The sequence below is a fragment of the Suncus etruscus genome, chromosome 19 (assembly GCF_024139225.1).
Source record: "Suncus etruscus isolate mSunEtr1 chromosome 19, mSunEtr1.pri.cur, whole genome shotgun sequence".
Taxonomy (NCBI): Eukaryota; Metazoa; Chordata; class Mammalia; order Eulipotyphla; family Soricidae; genus Suncus; species Suncus etruscus.
Window position 1 is genome coordinate 10929650 of NC_064866.1, and position 14366 is coordinate 10944015.

Sequence of the window (14366 nt, forward strand, 5' to 3'; positions counted from 1 at the left end):
TTTAATTCAATAACTATTTAGTGAGCCCTTAAGTGGGGGCAGATGAGGTCCTTGTCTTTGTGATGCTCAGCAGGTGGAGTTGGGGTGGTTAGAAATGCAATAAGATGGGCACAGCGGTAGGGCATTTGTCTTGCATGCAGCCAACCCAGGAGGGACCTGGTTCAATTTCCGGCACCCAGATGGTCTCCCAGCCTGCCAGGGTAATGGGGAAAGGCAGGAATGAGAAATCTATGTGAATGAGAGAATCTGTGTGTTTAATGGCCATGAAACCCCTATGCAGGACGAGGCCCATAAACTTTGACACACTCAGTCGCTATCATACGAACACTCGGCTCAAATGGTCTTCCTCTGCACTTGCCATCTTAAACTTTTTGATAATGTTGTTTTTGAGCTTGTCCTTGGAAAGTGTAATTTGATGGCACATTGGAGCATGACTTCAGAGCTTAAACCCTCATGGATCTGTCTCCTGCTGCCTACTTTGGGTTCTTGAGTCCCAAGATTCTACTGCTTTTCTTTGCCCCAATGGGAGTCTTTAGTGGATATAGGGTGAGTCACTTACAAAGACTCGCACTTTGTCTACAAGAGTACCTATGCATGGACATTGCATAAATGCCATGTCAGCACAATAGGACGAGACAGGAAAGATCCCAAAAAGGGGGGTTAGGGGCCAGAGAGATAACATGAAGGTAGGGTGTTTGCCTTGCATGCAGAAGGATGGTGGTTCAAATCCCTGCATCCCATATGGTCCCCCAGGAGCGATTTCCTGAGCTTAGAGACAGGAGTAACCCCTGAGTGCTGCCAGGTGTGACCTCCACACCCCCCCCCAAAAAAAAACAAAAAAGTGGGGGCAGATGAATTGGGACAACAGTCAGCAATGCTTAGAGGCTATTCCTGGCTCTATGATGTGGGACCTTATGATGATGGGAATTGAACTGAGTGGGCAGCATGCTAAGACAAGCACCTTAACCTCTGTACCAGCTCTCCATCTCTGCTCCTACCTTTGAGTGAGAGACTTTGGCTAGAGCTTCCTTGATGCACCAAGCTCTGCAGATCATGTTATTGGAACTGTCTATCTGATGAGAAACATTTGATTAGAAACACACAGAGAAGGATGATGTGGTTGTCAGCAGAGTGGCAGAAGAAGTCATAAGGAATAAGGCCCTCAGCCAGAGATGGAGGAGTGATGGGAAGGTTGGTGGGATTGGATGGTGGCCATCAAGTGTAAGTGTATGTGTGTATATGTGTGTTCATGTGCTTGTGCATGTGCGTGTGTAGCTGGGTGCCAGGGCATACAGGCCTGTTTAGGTATTAATAAAAAGGCTGATAGAAGCTGTGGGAATATTTTAGCCAGGGAAATGACAACTTGTCTTTTCTGAAAGTAGTGAGATTGCGCTCTCTCTCTCTCTCTCTTTCTCTCTCTCTCTCTCTCTCTCTCTCTCTCTCTCTCTCTTTCCCTACCCCCCTTACTTGGTGTTTGAACCATACTTGACAGTGCTCAAAGGTTACTTCTGGCTCTGCACACCGGTATTATTCCTGGCATTGCTTGCAGTGCTTGGGGTACTGTATAGGATGCCAGGGATTGAACCCAGGTCAGCTGCATGCAAGTACTTACCTGTGGTACTCATTTTTTGTATTTATTTTTTTGTTGTTATTGTTGTTTTGTGATTTTAGGGGCCATACCCAGTGGCCCTCAGGGGTTACTCCTGCCTCTTCAGAAATAACTTCAGGAGTTATTTCTGATAGTGCTCAAGGGACCCTATGGGACGCCCAGGATTGAACCTGAGTCAGCTGCTTGCAATAAATAAAATGCCCTACCCGCTGTACTATCACTCTGGCCTCTCATTTTTTTTCTTTGTATATTAACCAATCCTATTCTGTCCTTTCATTGAAGAAAATGGTAAGTGGGACATGAGTGCCAATGCCTTGTTGGGGGTGGGCAGGTGTGGAGGGAGATGTTAAGGTTGAAGCCCATCCTCCTTGGGGGAAGTTTAGAGTAGGGGTGAAGATAGGAAGGAAGAAGTAAATAGAAGGAGTAGTCAAAGAGATTCCTTTGGGCCAAATGCTAGCCCTTGTACAAAAACCACTTTTACTCAGTTCCAGACTTTGTTCTTATTGCTGAAGAATTTCCTACTCAGAACCTTACTCTCTTTCTAATTTGTCTAAAAATACAGATTTATGGTTTAGGCATGTTCCTCCTATAGGAATCACTAATGCTTGAAGGCTGGGATTACTTCTAGTAGATCTCATTTCGTGGGATCTCAGGGCTAGACTGCACCACATGGGATATGAAGGGATTGAACTCAGAACCTTGCACATCATAGATTTGCACTCTACTACTTTCATTCAAAACTCTTGTTCTTTTGCTCCACTTTCCATTTAAATCTCTTGTTCCCAATTTTCTGAACACAGGTCTCCTATATATATCTTCCTAAGTTGCCAACCATTTAATTTTATATTTTCTATTGCACTCACATTTTTATTACATGCACTGACACTCAACTCTGACTCATAGCTTGGCCTGGTCACCTCCTTAGGGGGTTTATCAATTGCTATCAACCATCCCAACTAATGTGGCCTCAGCTTAGTGATCAACTTTTGCTAAGTGATTTCAAAACACACACTTAACCCCAACTTTTATTCTGGACTTTGTCTTCATATCTCCATCCTAAAATCACATTCAAAGACAAGTTCACAAATTTTTCTGCAAAAACACATTTTTAGTTTTCTCATTAAAATAAAAATAGAGCTACTACATGACCCAGGTTTCATGTAACAAATATATCCAAAAGTATTGGAAGCAGAGCAATGACACGAAGAACAAAATATATGTCCCCATATTCATATCAATTTTATTCATCTTAATTTAAAGGTAGAAGCAACTCAGCTCACTTCCTATTGATGCATTTCATGAGTACAATGTGATAATATGGACATATATAGAGATAGAAATATTACTTATTCTTAACAATGTATTAGCAAAGAAAGAAATTAAGACCCATAGATATGTGTCTTATTTGAAGATATGTATATAATTTGAAGGCACATTGAGGATATTTTACTAAAAGAATTGAGTCACACACAATAATATTTCTGAACACATCTCTAAAAGCTAAGAATTGAGTTTTCATATGACCCCAAATTTCTATTTCTTGGTATTGTTGTAACTCTAAGGCCCTAAAACTCTTTCCAAAAGACATTTGTGCCCCTATGTTCATTGCAGCACCAACTACAATAGTCAAGATCTGGAAATATTCCTGATACTTGAGAACAGATAACTGGGTAAAAAAATTGAGGTATGTACATACAATGGAATACTACTTGAATACAAGAAAAGATGAAACAGTTCAAGTTGCTGCTATGTGGATAGATCTGGAGAATACCATGCTTAGTAAAGTCAATCAGAAGGAAGGAACAAATGTAGAATAATCTCTCATTTGTGGAATATATGAAAACAAAGTATGGGATAACAACTGAACCAAAGGAATAGAATCTGTGGATTGGTCTATAGAACTGAGTTCATGATGGTGGGAGAAATTGGGTGAGAAGGGCATTTAAGGAGGGGTACCCTGAGATAATTGTGAAGGGGCACAGACACTCTGGTGAAAGGATAGTGTTGTAACATAGCTCACACCATTGACTTTATTGTAAACCACAGTGACTAAAATAAATTATATAAAAAAGAGCAAATATTGTATGATTCCTCTTCAAGGAAGCATATTTAGAATAGTGTGCTTCAGGGACAGGAAGTAGAGTGGTGATTGCTAGGAGCTGGGAGGAGGGAAGAATAGGTAGAGTTTCAGATTTGTTTGGTGAACAATTGTCTATGGGTGGTGGTGGTAGCTGCAGCACCCTGTGGCTATAATTAGTCCACATAACTGCATACTTTATGCTACTTTAGACCTAATCAGGGCCTCTTTTGGATTTATTTTTTCCTGTGAACTCCCCACATTCCCACATCTGACTAGTTGGCCTTTTAGTATTTTAGGGAGTATACCCTTCTATGTTTAGGACTTACTCCTGACTTTGTGTTCTGAGATCACTCTTGGCAGGGTTAAGTGACCATATGGGGTGCCAAGAATCAAACCCTGGTCAGTATCCTATCCATTATATTATCTCTCTGGTCCCTGCCCTCCATAGTTTTATTCTGTGCCTCCATTTACTTGATTTCCACCTGCCGTTGGTTCCCTTGGAATATTCTGTGACTCCCATAAGGTCATCAATTGAGTCACATTGCGTTATATGGTAAATATTTAATAATAGGCATATTTTAATCATTATTTTGAAAAAAATCTCTCTCTTCAGTTTCCAAAGTTCTATCAGGACTCTTACTTTGACTTGATCATGCTTCTAGCCATGGAGCTAATTTTTACTGACCCTTCTCTTCCCTACAAAATGTTTCATCAACTTTGTCTTTCAAACTGGGATTGGGTGTCATCCTTCCCAATTCCTACTGACTCATTCATTTTAGGCACAGACTTCAAAGGTACCTCACACATCTACCCTCCCCTTCCTTCTATAACTGGAATCCTATTTGCTGTCCTTGGTCAAGATGATTAACTCACTCGTTCATTCAACAAATATTTACTATCTAGTATGTAAACTGAAGAGATAGTGCTAAGTGAAGAGAACAAAATCCTTGCTCTCACAGAATGTAATCAGACAGATAAAAAATTAAGTCAATTAGGAGTGGAACATAGTACAGCTTGTCTTGCATATGTTTGACTTAGATTCATCCCCGTCATCCCATTTGGTCTACCAAGCCAATTAGGAGTGATTTCTGAGTACAGAGTCAGGAGAAAGCCCTCAGCTCTCCAGGTGTGTTCCCAAAACAAAAAATACTGAAGTAAGATAATATTAGAGAGAGAGAGAGAGAGAGAGAGAGAGAGAGAGAGAGAGAGAGAGAGGAAGGGAGAGGAAGGGAGAGAGAAGGGGGGAGGGAGGGAGGGAGAGGTAGAGGAAAGCAAAATCGACTGCAATGGAGAAAACAGTGGAAAAGAAGGGAGGATGGTGTTCATCAGGGAGGTCTTTTGGGGGAAAAGTTACATTTCAGTTTAGACCCGGATGAACAGAAGGAGAATATCAAACTAAGCTTTCAGGAGTCACCAGGCAGAAATACATGATGCAAAGACTCTTAAGAATAAGCCTTGGGCCCAGAGAGATAGCACAGCGGTGTTTGCCTTGCAAGCAGCTGATGCAGGACCAAAGGTGGTTGGTTCGAATCCCGGTGTCCCATATGGTCCCCTGTGCCTGCCAGGAGCTATTTCTGAGCAGACAGCCAGGAGTAACCCTTGAGCATCGCCGGGTGTGGCCCAAAAACCAAAAAAAAAAAAAAAAAAAAAAAAGAATAAGCCTTAATGGATTTATTTGGAAACTTCACCCCATACCCCCCAAAAAAGACTGGTAGCTTGAGTGCTGTGAGCTGAGCTGGGATTTCTGGAACTGGCATGGTCAGATGGTCTGGGGCATTTTCAGCTATCAAGGACTTGGAGCTTTACTCTAAGTTAAAAATGAAGTCTTAGGAGACTTTCAAGTACTCTTCATTTGCATCGCTCTGTCTACTCCTACTGTCCAGACCAGACTATGAAGCTCAGGTCTAATGTACACTGGGAAGACAGGAGGAAACTGAAGGCATTCTGCTGACAGATGATGTTGGTCTGGACTGGGTGAGGAAACTGCCAGCTTGACATGGACACAGATTGATGCTAAAAACATTTTGGAGGTAGAAGCAAGAACATCTGTCAAGTAGCTGATGGTGGAGCTAAAAGAAAAGGAGAATGGAATAAAGAATGCTGGGCTTTGGCTAGAGCATAGTGATGCCATTTCCTGGGCAAGGACAAATAGGTTGATTGGTACTAGAGAAAATAGAATCTCTGGGGCCGGAGCGATAGCACAGCGGCAGGGCGTTTGCTTTGCATGCGGCCAACACAGGACAGACACGGTTCAAATCCCAGCATCCCATATGGTTTCCCTGAACCTGCCAGGGGCAATTTCTGAGTGCAGAGCCAGGAGTAACCAGCCCCCTCCCCACTCCCGAGCACCCCTGGGTGTGGCCCAAAAACCAAACTAAAAAAGAAAAGAAAATAGAATCTCTGCTTGCACACTCCTAAATCAATGGATGCTCACGAGATGCTCATGAATAGAGGCTCATCTACTCATCTTGTAATAAGTCCAAATCTGTTTCCCTATAAATTTAATTTAATATAAACCTCCAAATAAAGGAAATCTTTTTCTTTTTGTACATTACAGTCATATCTTTTAATCTTTGTTGATTATTATGCTGGTTGGAGTTTTCTTTTCTCTGGACTGAATATCACCAATGTCCTCAAGTGGTTTCTTATTTCTGGAACACTAAAGAATCTGACTAGTCTTCTCACACCAATGTGATTCACACACTTCCAAATCCATCTTCCTGGGGCCAGAGAGGTTCAGAGGTTGAGACATTTGCCTTGTACGAAGCTGATCCACATTTGCTTCCTCGTACCACATATGGCGCCATATATGGTGCTCAAAACTTCACTAGAAGTGATCCCTGAGCACAGTCAGGAGTGGTCCAGAAAACAAATGCAAAAAAACCCCAAAAGACCCTTTTCTTAAGGTACCAGTCACTTTCCTGGGAAATAGATGCAATCAGGTGTTACAGTTAGATTCTTCTCTCACAACTTTCCTAAGAACAAGGGAACTGTATCTTAAATATGCATGCATGCAAATACATCTAAGTTAGCAACCAAGAACATTCTTTAAAACAAAGTTGGGAATAGAGATGGAAAGATGTGCACAAATCTTTTGGGACCCCATTGGGAATCCCATTTCTCCCAAGGGTGAAGCAGGGCAGCCTCCGTTTATTGCCTCTTATCAAAGACAAAGGGGTCACTTTAGAGAAGATGAGGTGTGATTTCAGGGTTAGGAAATAGGTGTTTGACTCCTGCCTAGAAAATATTAAAGGGAAAGATAATTGACTAATTATGCTGACGACCAATATAGAGGAGATATATCTCCCTGGAGAGCCTGCACAGGCACTGTGGGGCAAAGAGCATGATGCTACTTCTGGAACTCACTGGATATATGGGAAAGAGGCTTGCCTTAAAATTAGTTTGAATTTTGCCCTATAGAACCATGAACGTGTCTGATGAAAGGTCTTTGGAGCAAGGGGGGTAGGGCTGTAGAGAAAACAATGTCCTACCCATATCCCACACACAACTTCCACAAAATAGCTTTTGAATCCACTTTCCAAGATGGCCCCCGGAGGCTGAAGAGATTACCCCGGTAAACTGGAGAACACATGTCTGGCATATGCAAGGAAGGCTCTGAGTTTAATCCTTGGCACTGCACAGCCAGAACATTGCCAGATATAGTCCTGGTGGTCTCAAATATGTTCCTTATCACCTCCCCTGCTGGCCAAGTGTCATTGGAGTGGGCCAAGTGCTGCTCCAGAGTTTCACTGAACACAGCTATATAGATATATATTATATAAATATATAAATATATATTTTCAAGATATATTTCAAATATATTCTCACCACAGAGAGTAATGGGTGCAGTCACAGAAATAATTACACTGAGAACCATCATAACAAAATGTGACTGAATGAGAGAAGTAGAAAGCCTGTCTAGAGTACAGGCCGGTGTGGGGTGGGGAGAAGGGACACTTGGGACATTGGTGATGGGAATTTTGCACTGATTAAGGGTTTATATACACATATTTATATATATAATGCTAAACAATAAAAAGGAAATAAAGAAAAATGAACAAAAATAACCATTTCTAATCATTAAAATATATATTTATATATTTATTATATTAATTTATATATAAATTATATTGATATAAATGTATTGTATAATATATAAATTTATATTTTATTTATGTGTGTATATAAATATATGTTTAAATATTTAATATAGTTTTGTATATTAAAGTAAGTATATTTATATATAACATATAAATATATATTATATACATATAAACACCTCCAACTTGTGAAACTGTAGTAGGGGAGTGCTAGCCAAGTAGGAAATTTCCTGTTTTCTTGAACTGTTCTCCTATTATCCCCAACCACTGAGAGAGGCCAGAAATCGCATTTTGCTGGAAGGGTAAGGAGAGTTACTGTAAGCAAAAGAGGAGCTGAAAAGAAAGCTCACCTTCTCCCATTCAGCCCTGCAGGAAAGAAGAGGGGATTCAGCTTTCAAACTTGGTGGCTTTGCATGCTATACTGATTAAACTGAAGCTGTGAGCCTGACTTAAAGAAACCCTGCGAGTGAGCAAAGGCAGAAGAACAAGCCTTTGTAAGACAGGAGAAAGCAAAAACAATGCTTCTTTCTGAGCACGTTGCAAGAGTCCTCCCTGCTCAACATTCTGACTCCACACAGATGGGAAAATTTCCCTCTGTCAGTCTCTTGTCTCAAGAGCTTTATTCAATGCCTCTTTCTTGCCTCGTAGATTAAATCTAGACTCTGAGCATACAGCTTGATGACCTATATTATTTGATCTCATCCATACTTCTCCACAAATCCCTTCTCATCTTTCACATAGATTATTTGATTCCAGTCAAATGATTTTTATGTGTTTTGCAATAATATTTAATATTCATTTGACATTTATTTGCTGAGCAGTTTGTCACAAATCCTGGCAACAACATTTGGGCATCCGAAGCTTACCACCACAAGACAGAGGAAGTGGTTGAAACCAGTTAATCAATGATGATGTTATGGAAACCCAGGCAACTCAAGCATAGCTAGAAGGGCAGCTTCCTCTGGGCCTACATTTCTTTGCTCTCTGCCTGCTTCCCACTTGTTTCCTCTCCTCTGCCATTTTAAATCTCTTTCAAGCCCCAGCTCAGAATCTCTCCTGTAAAGTATTCCTAATGACTTCACACTTATCTATTTTCTGCACTCTCAACATTTTTAATCCATGTCAAGAGCCATAACTGCAACTTGTGCTATATTTTTTGTGTGTGTGACTTTCCCCTTGGGCATGTCAGTGAGGTAAGCCCCTCTAAGTTCCTACAAGAATAGGATTTGACTGTGTTCCCTGCTGTTCCTGCATTTATCAGGGCCTGGATTCTCTGGCTCTAGTAGAGAAAGAACAATTAAGGAGTTCACAGCTCAAGAGTGTAAACGACACTTAAGTATATGAAAAGAGGCTGGACCTCATTATAAAGAGAGAGAGAGATACAAGACTCTCACTGACTTACTATCTATCACCTGTCAGACAAAAATGCAAAAGTGTGATAACATATTCTCAGGTCAAGGCTGGAGGGAAATGGGACTACTTAGACATGGCTAGTCGGAATCTTAAATGAAACAATTCTCAATGAAGGGGATTGACAGTGTTCAGAAATATTACATGCGCCTTCCTTTCCACCAGTAATCACTCTTTGGGGAATCTATCCTATAGATACACATTTCATAGGGCCGGAACAGTAGTGCAAGCGGTAGGGCCTTTGCCTTGCATGCGCTAACCTAGGACGGACCACGGTTCGATCCCTGGCCTCCCATGTGGTCCCCCAAGCCAGGAGTGATTTTTTTTAAATAAATTTATTTTTAATAATGAGAACAAAGATACAAAGAGAAAAAGGTAAAGTTACAGTGGAAGGACAATCACCCATAAATAGACTTCTTAGAAGAAAACCCCTTGCTGATACCTTAATTTTGAACTTTCAACCAAAAAACATTAAGAAAAGTAAAATAGAACCCATGTACAATTACTTTGTCCCTCAAGTTCCCAGATTGTAGTACATTATAACATTTCTTAGCAATACACAAAGCAATCTAACGCCATAAAACTTATGTAACTCCTTAAACTTTGAAGGCATAGTATTTTCTTAGATTTCCTTGCACATGCATATTAGTTTTAGTTAACCTCAAAAGTTTAAGTGTTTTTTTTTTTAAGGATTAAAAAAAAAGGAGCACCATAAAAACGGTGTTAGAGTTGCAGTTTTTGTTTGCATAGGCCCACCAAAATATGAGGGACATGGAAAAAAAAGCCTTGGCCTAAATACAAGGAGACCCTACCCCTGAAGTTTCCTGGCAGAAGACCAACTCTAGGCTCCAGGCAAACTATTTTGTCCAATCCAAGTCATTGTCTGTAATGCCAATACACTTTTATTTTTCACAGTCTCTGTTGTTGGTATCATGTTTCTGTATTAAAGATCCTGGAATCTGCATATCCTAAATTGAAGTCAGGATGGTGTAGGGCGTCTTCTAGTTTCACCTCACAATAAAAGGGCAATGCAGAGAGCCCTGTCCTGTAAGCAGGTCGTTGTTGCCAAGTCTTCTTAGTGATGAGGGAAGTTTCTTTTGAGCAGGTCAATGTCAGAGCAGCGGTAGGGTCTTCCCTGGTAGAGGATTGCTTCCAGATGATGTTATAAATAACCTTGGATGTTTCGTAGTTAGCTTCCCTGGTTCAGGGGTGAGTGGAGAATGCCAATTTTTCTGAGGCCTGTGCCAGGTCATTATGTCAATGTTCAAGGTGTAAGGACCCATTGCTCTACAAGATTTTTGTGTTCCTATCTCTATTAGATAAGAACTTATTTGTATGTATAGTATTTTCCCATTTTAATGTCCCTATGCAAACAAGGAACAATGCCACATGGCGTTATAGGCCCGCATGGGGGCTGCAAGAACAAGTCCAAAAATCCCCATGATATGGTTAAACAAGCATTAAACTGAGGGACTCTTTCACTGAATATTCCTTATTGAACAGCTCACAGAGAGAAGAAAAGATAAAAAGTGGGGAAAATCTTCACTGTATAAGAGAATATCTAGTAAGAGTTATAGCTGTCAAAGAAACGACATAAAATATTCAAAAGCCATACATGTCCATTTTATGTCTTTTGAAATAGTTGGGGGTCGTTAAATCCAGTACACTACTTTGGTGTGTGATTAGGACTGTGCAGTACTGAAGTTAAAAAGGGTAAATGGGGGGTACTGATGGTTGGGGGTGATAGAGTTAAGAAGTGAAAATGAGCTTTACAGGGGTGTGCGAAAAGGCAGAATACCAGATGGACATTCTACATACACAAAACATAACTTAAGGATAAGATATACTACTAATATATATTGTGCGCGTGGGGGCACTAACCCCCGCGTGGTTTTGAACATGTAGACTGGTAAGAAATTGCCAGAGACTGCCTTTGTAAAAATGAGCAGCTCTCAGCACCCCCCAATTTGGACCCACCTTTTCTGGCCGCCTGGGCTGGGTCCCAGGGAAGGCCTGGAGGCCGGGGGACAGGAGAGGAGACGGCTAGGGCCTACCCAGGCTCCCAGCGCCCCAAAGTTAGGGAGAGAGCCTTCGACCTGGGGTCTCCCCAGACCCCTTGCCGGATAAAGCCATCCTCCAGATCAAGAAAGGATCTATCCACTCTCCTCCCTGTGCCCTCCCCGCCCTCTTCACTGGGGGAAGGGAGGGGAAAGCTAACCTAGGACGAACCAGGGTTCGATCCCTGGCCTCCCATGTCGTCCCCCAAGCCAGGAGTGATTTTTGAGAATATAGCCAGGAGTAACCCCTGAGTGTCATCGGGTGTGGCTTAAAAACAAAACAAAACAAAAATCCCAAAACCACAAACCAAATGACAACAACAACAACAACAACAACCAGAATTCCTGGGGTCAGTTCAGTGGGCAGGGCATTTGCCTTGAATGAAGCTGACCCAGGTTCGCTACTCAGCATCCCATATGGTTCCTTGAGTCCTACCATGAGGGATCTCTAAAATACAAATCCAAGAGCAAGCCCTGAGCACTATCAGTATACCATCTCACCCCCACCCCCCAAAATTAAATTCTCCTGAATTTAACTTGTTTTAAAGTTTTGACTTTGGAAGCAAGGAATTTACCTAATTCAAAACCAGAATTATGGGGCTGGAGAGATAGCACAGTGGTAGGGTGTTTGCCTTGCACACAGCTGATCCAGGACGAATGGTGGTTTGAATCGCGGCATTGCATATGCTCTATCATGCCTGCCAGGAGCAATTTCTGAGTGCAGAGCTAGGGTAACCCCTGAACATCACCGGGTGTGACCCCAAAACCAAAAAACCCTCAGAATTAAATCCAAATAAAATGTTTCTTACAAACAGATCAGTGGTGCAAGAAGTAGGGCATTTGCCTTGCGCGCGCTAACCTAGGACGAACCACTGTTTGATTCCCTGGGCTTCCCATATGGTCCTCCAAACCAGGAGCGATTTCTGAGCACATAGCAGGAGTAACCCCTGAGCATTACTGGGTGTGCCCCCCCCAAGAAAACAAAAACAAATGTTTCTTACAAAACACAAACACACACACTGCAATTGAGCAATTAAATAAATGGACGAGAGTCAGATTTCTCACTGCAGAGTGAAAGATAAGCAAGATGAGAAAACCAGAATAATTCATATGATAATGAAGTAGATTTGGACACATTAGAAAGAACTAATGTTTAGTTGAATGAATAGTTAAACATGGAAGCATTTAAGACATGGGATGACATAGTTCGTAAGCAGATTCATATGCATGAATTTCTTTGGTCTGTCAACTGAGAGGGTTTAGAAACAATGGCACTTCAATCAAACCAAGTACACCCAACTCCCAGATCTTGGTTTTGTTTTTTTACTTCATTTTTTAAAATGTATTAATTAATTTATTGATTAGTTGTTGGGCCACACCTAGCAGTGCTCAGGGGTTACTCCTGGCTCTGCACTCAGAAATCACCCCTGGCAGGCTGGGGGACCATATGGGTGCCCGGAATTGAACCAGGTCCCTCCCAGATAAGCCACATGCTAGACAAATGCCCTACCGCTGTGCTATCTCTTTGGCCCCCAGATCTTGGTTTCTAATACCATACTCCAACAAAAGACATTAGGATTCTCAGAGAAATGACTGATTCTAGGACTGAAAGAAAAGTAAATATTGGAGCATCTTAGCAGTGACAAAAAGTAAGGAAGTGATTTGCTTTTTGGTTACTTTGCAGTGACCAGAAGTAAGAAAGTGGGGCACTCCCAAAGGTCACAAAAGCTACATGGAAAGTTTCCAGTGGCAAAAACTAGACCAATTTTAGGGGGGGGGGAGGGAGTGAACACATACTTCAGATATTTGTATCATGTCAAATCTCCTATAGTAATAAATTCCAAATAATTTACAAAGCTATCTATCTCCAAGGAGATAGGAAAGAACTATTCACCCCTTGATGTGGGCTAAACGCTGGGTGACTTTCCTACAAGGGGTACAAAAGGGGTAGAAATAGTCATTTATTCACAGAATAAAATCCTGAAAACAGGACTTTTACCTGAGTGATAAACCATGTAGAAAGTATGTGTCCTTGCTAAGATGTGATGAATACGATCCTTTACTTCTGTGGTCTTTCTCCCAAATCACATCATTCTAGTCTCATTATGAGAAAGAGTATCAGGCAAATTCTGACCGAGAGACATGCTACAGAACCCCCCAACCAGCATTCCTCAAACTCTACAAGTCATCTCACACAACAAAAGAGTTAAGGGAACCCCAAATTCTCTGGTATCCTAATATAATGGATCCCGTATGGGATATAAGCACCAATAAAGGCAGCAAGTAAAAATTAATTTGTATGAATAAAGTAGAGATTTTGGTCATGCATCAATTATGACAAATGCAACACCACATAAATAAAATATGTGGATAATAGGGAAGAACTTTAGATGGAAGATGAGAACTCCTTGTCCAGGGTTTATGAACATTGAGCATCACTAAAGCCAAGATTATAATTTCTAAATAACCTTTTCCACTAAAAGGAATCAGGACTCCTGGAGCTAGACAAACCTGAAGTATCTTGTTATACCTGAAAGCAAGGACATTATAGAAACCATAAGGTCATATCACACACACACACACACACACACACACACACACACACACACACACACACACACACACACACACACACACACCTCTCTGGAGCCACATCGAAGGAGGAGCCAACTTAACTTAACCTGGAGTCCCTTTGGTCAAATATGAGACAGTTTGATCTTGATAAAAAATAATAACTACCCTGGGTTAAACATTTTAGATATTCAAAAATCTTTAAGCCCATAATATCTTTGTGTGTGTGTGTGTGTGTGTGTGTGTGTGTGTGTGTGTGTGGTTTTTTTGGGTCACACCCAGCAGTGCTCAGGGGTTTTTCCTGGCTCCGTGCTCAGAAATCGCTCCTGGCAGGCACGGGGGACCATATGGAACGCCGGGATTTGAACCAATGACCTTCTGCATGAAAGGTAAACGCCTTACCTCCATGCTATCTCTCCGGCCCCAAGCCCATAATATCTTTCCCTCTTACCTCCTAATCAAGATAGGAAATTTTATTCATTTTAAAGTACAAGAGGATTCTGATAAATATGAAAATAATGAGAGAAGAAACCAAAACC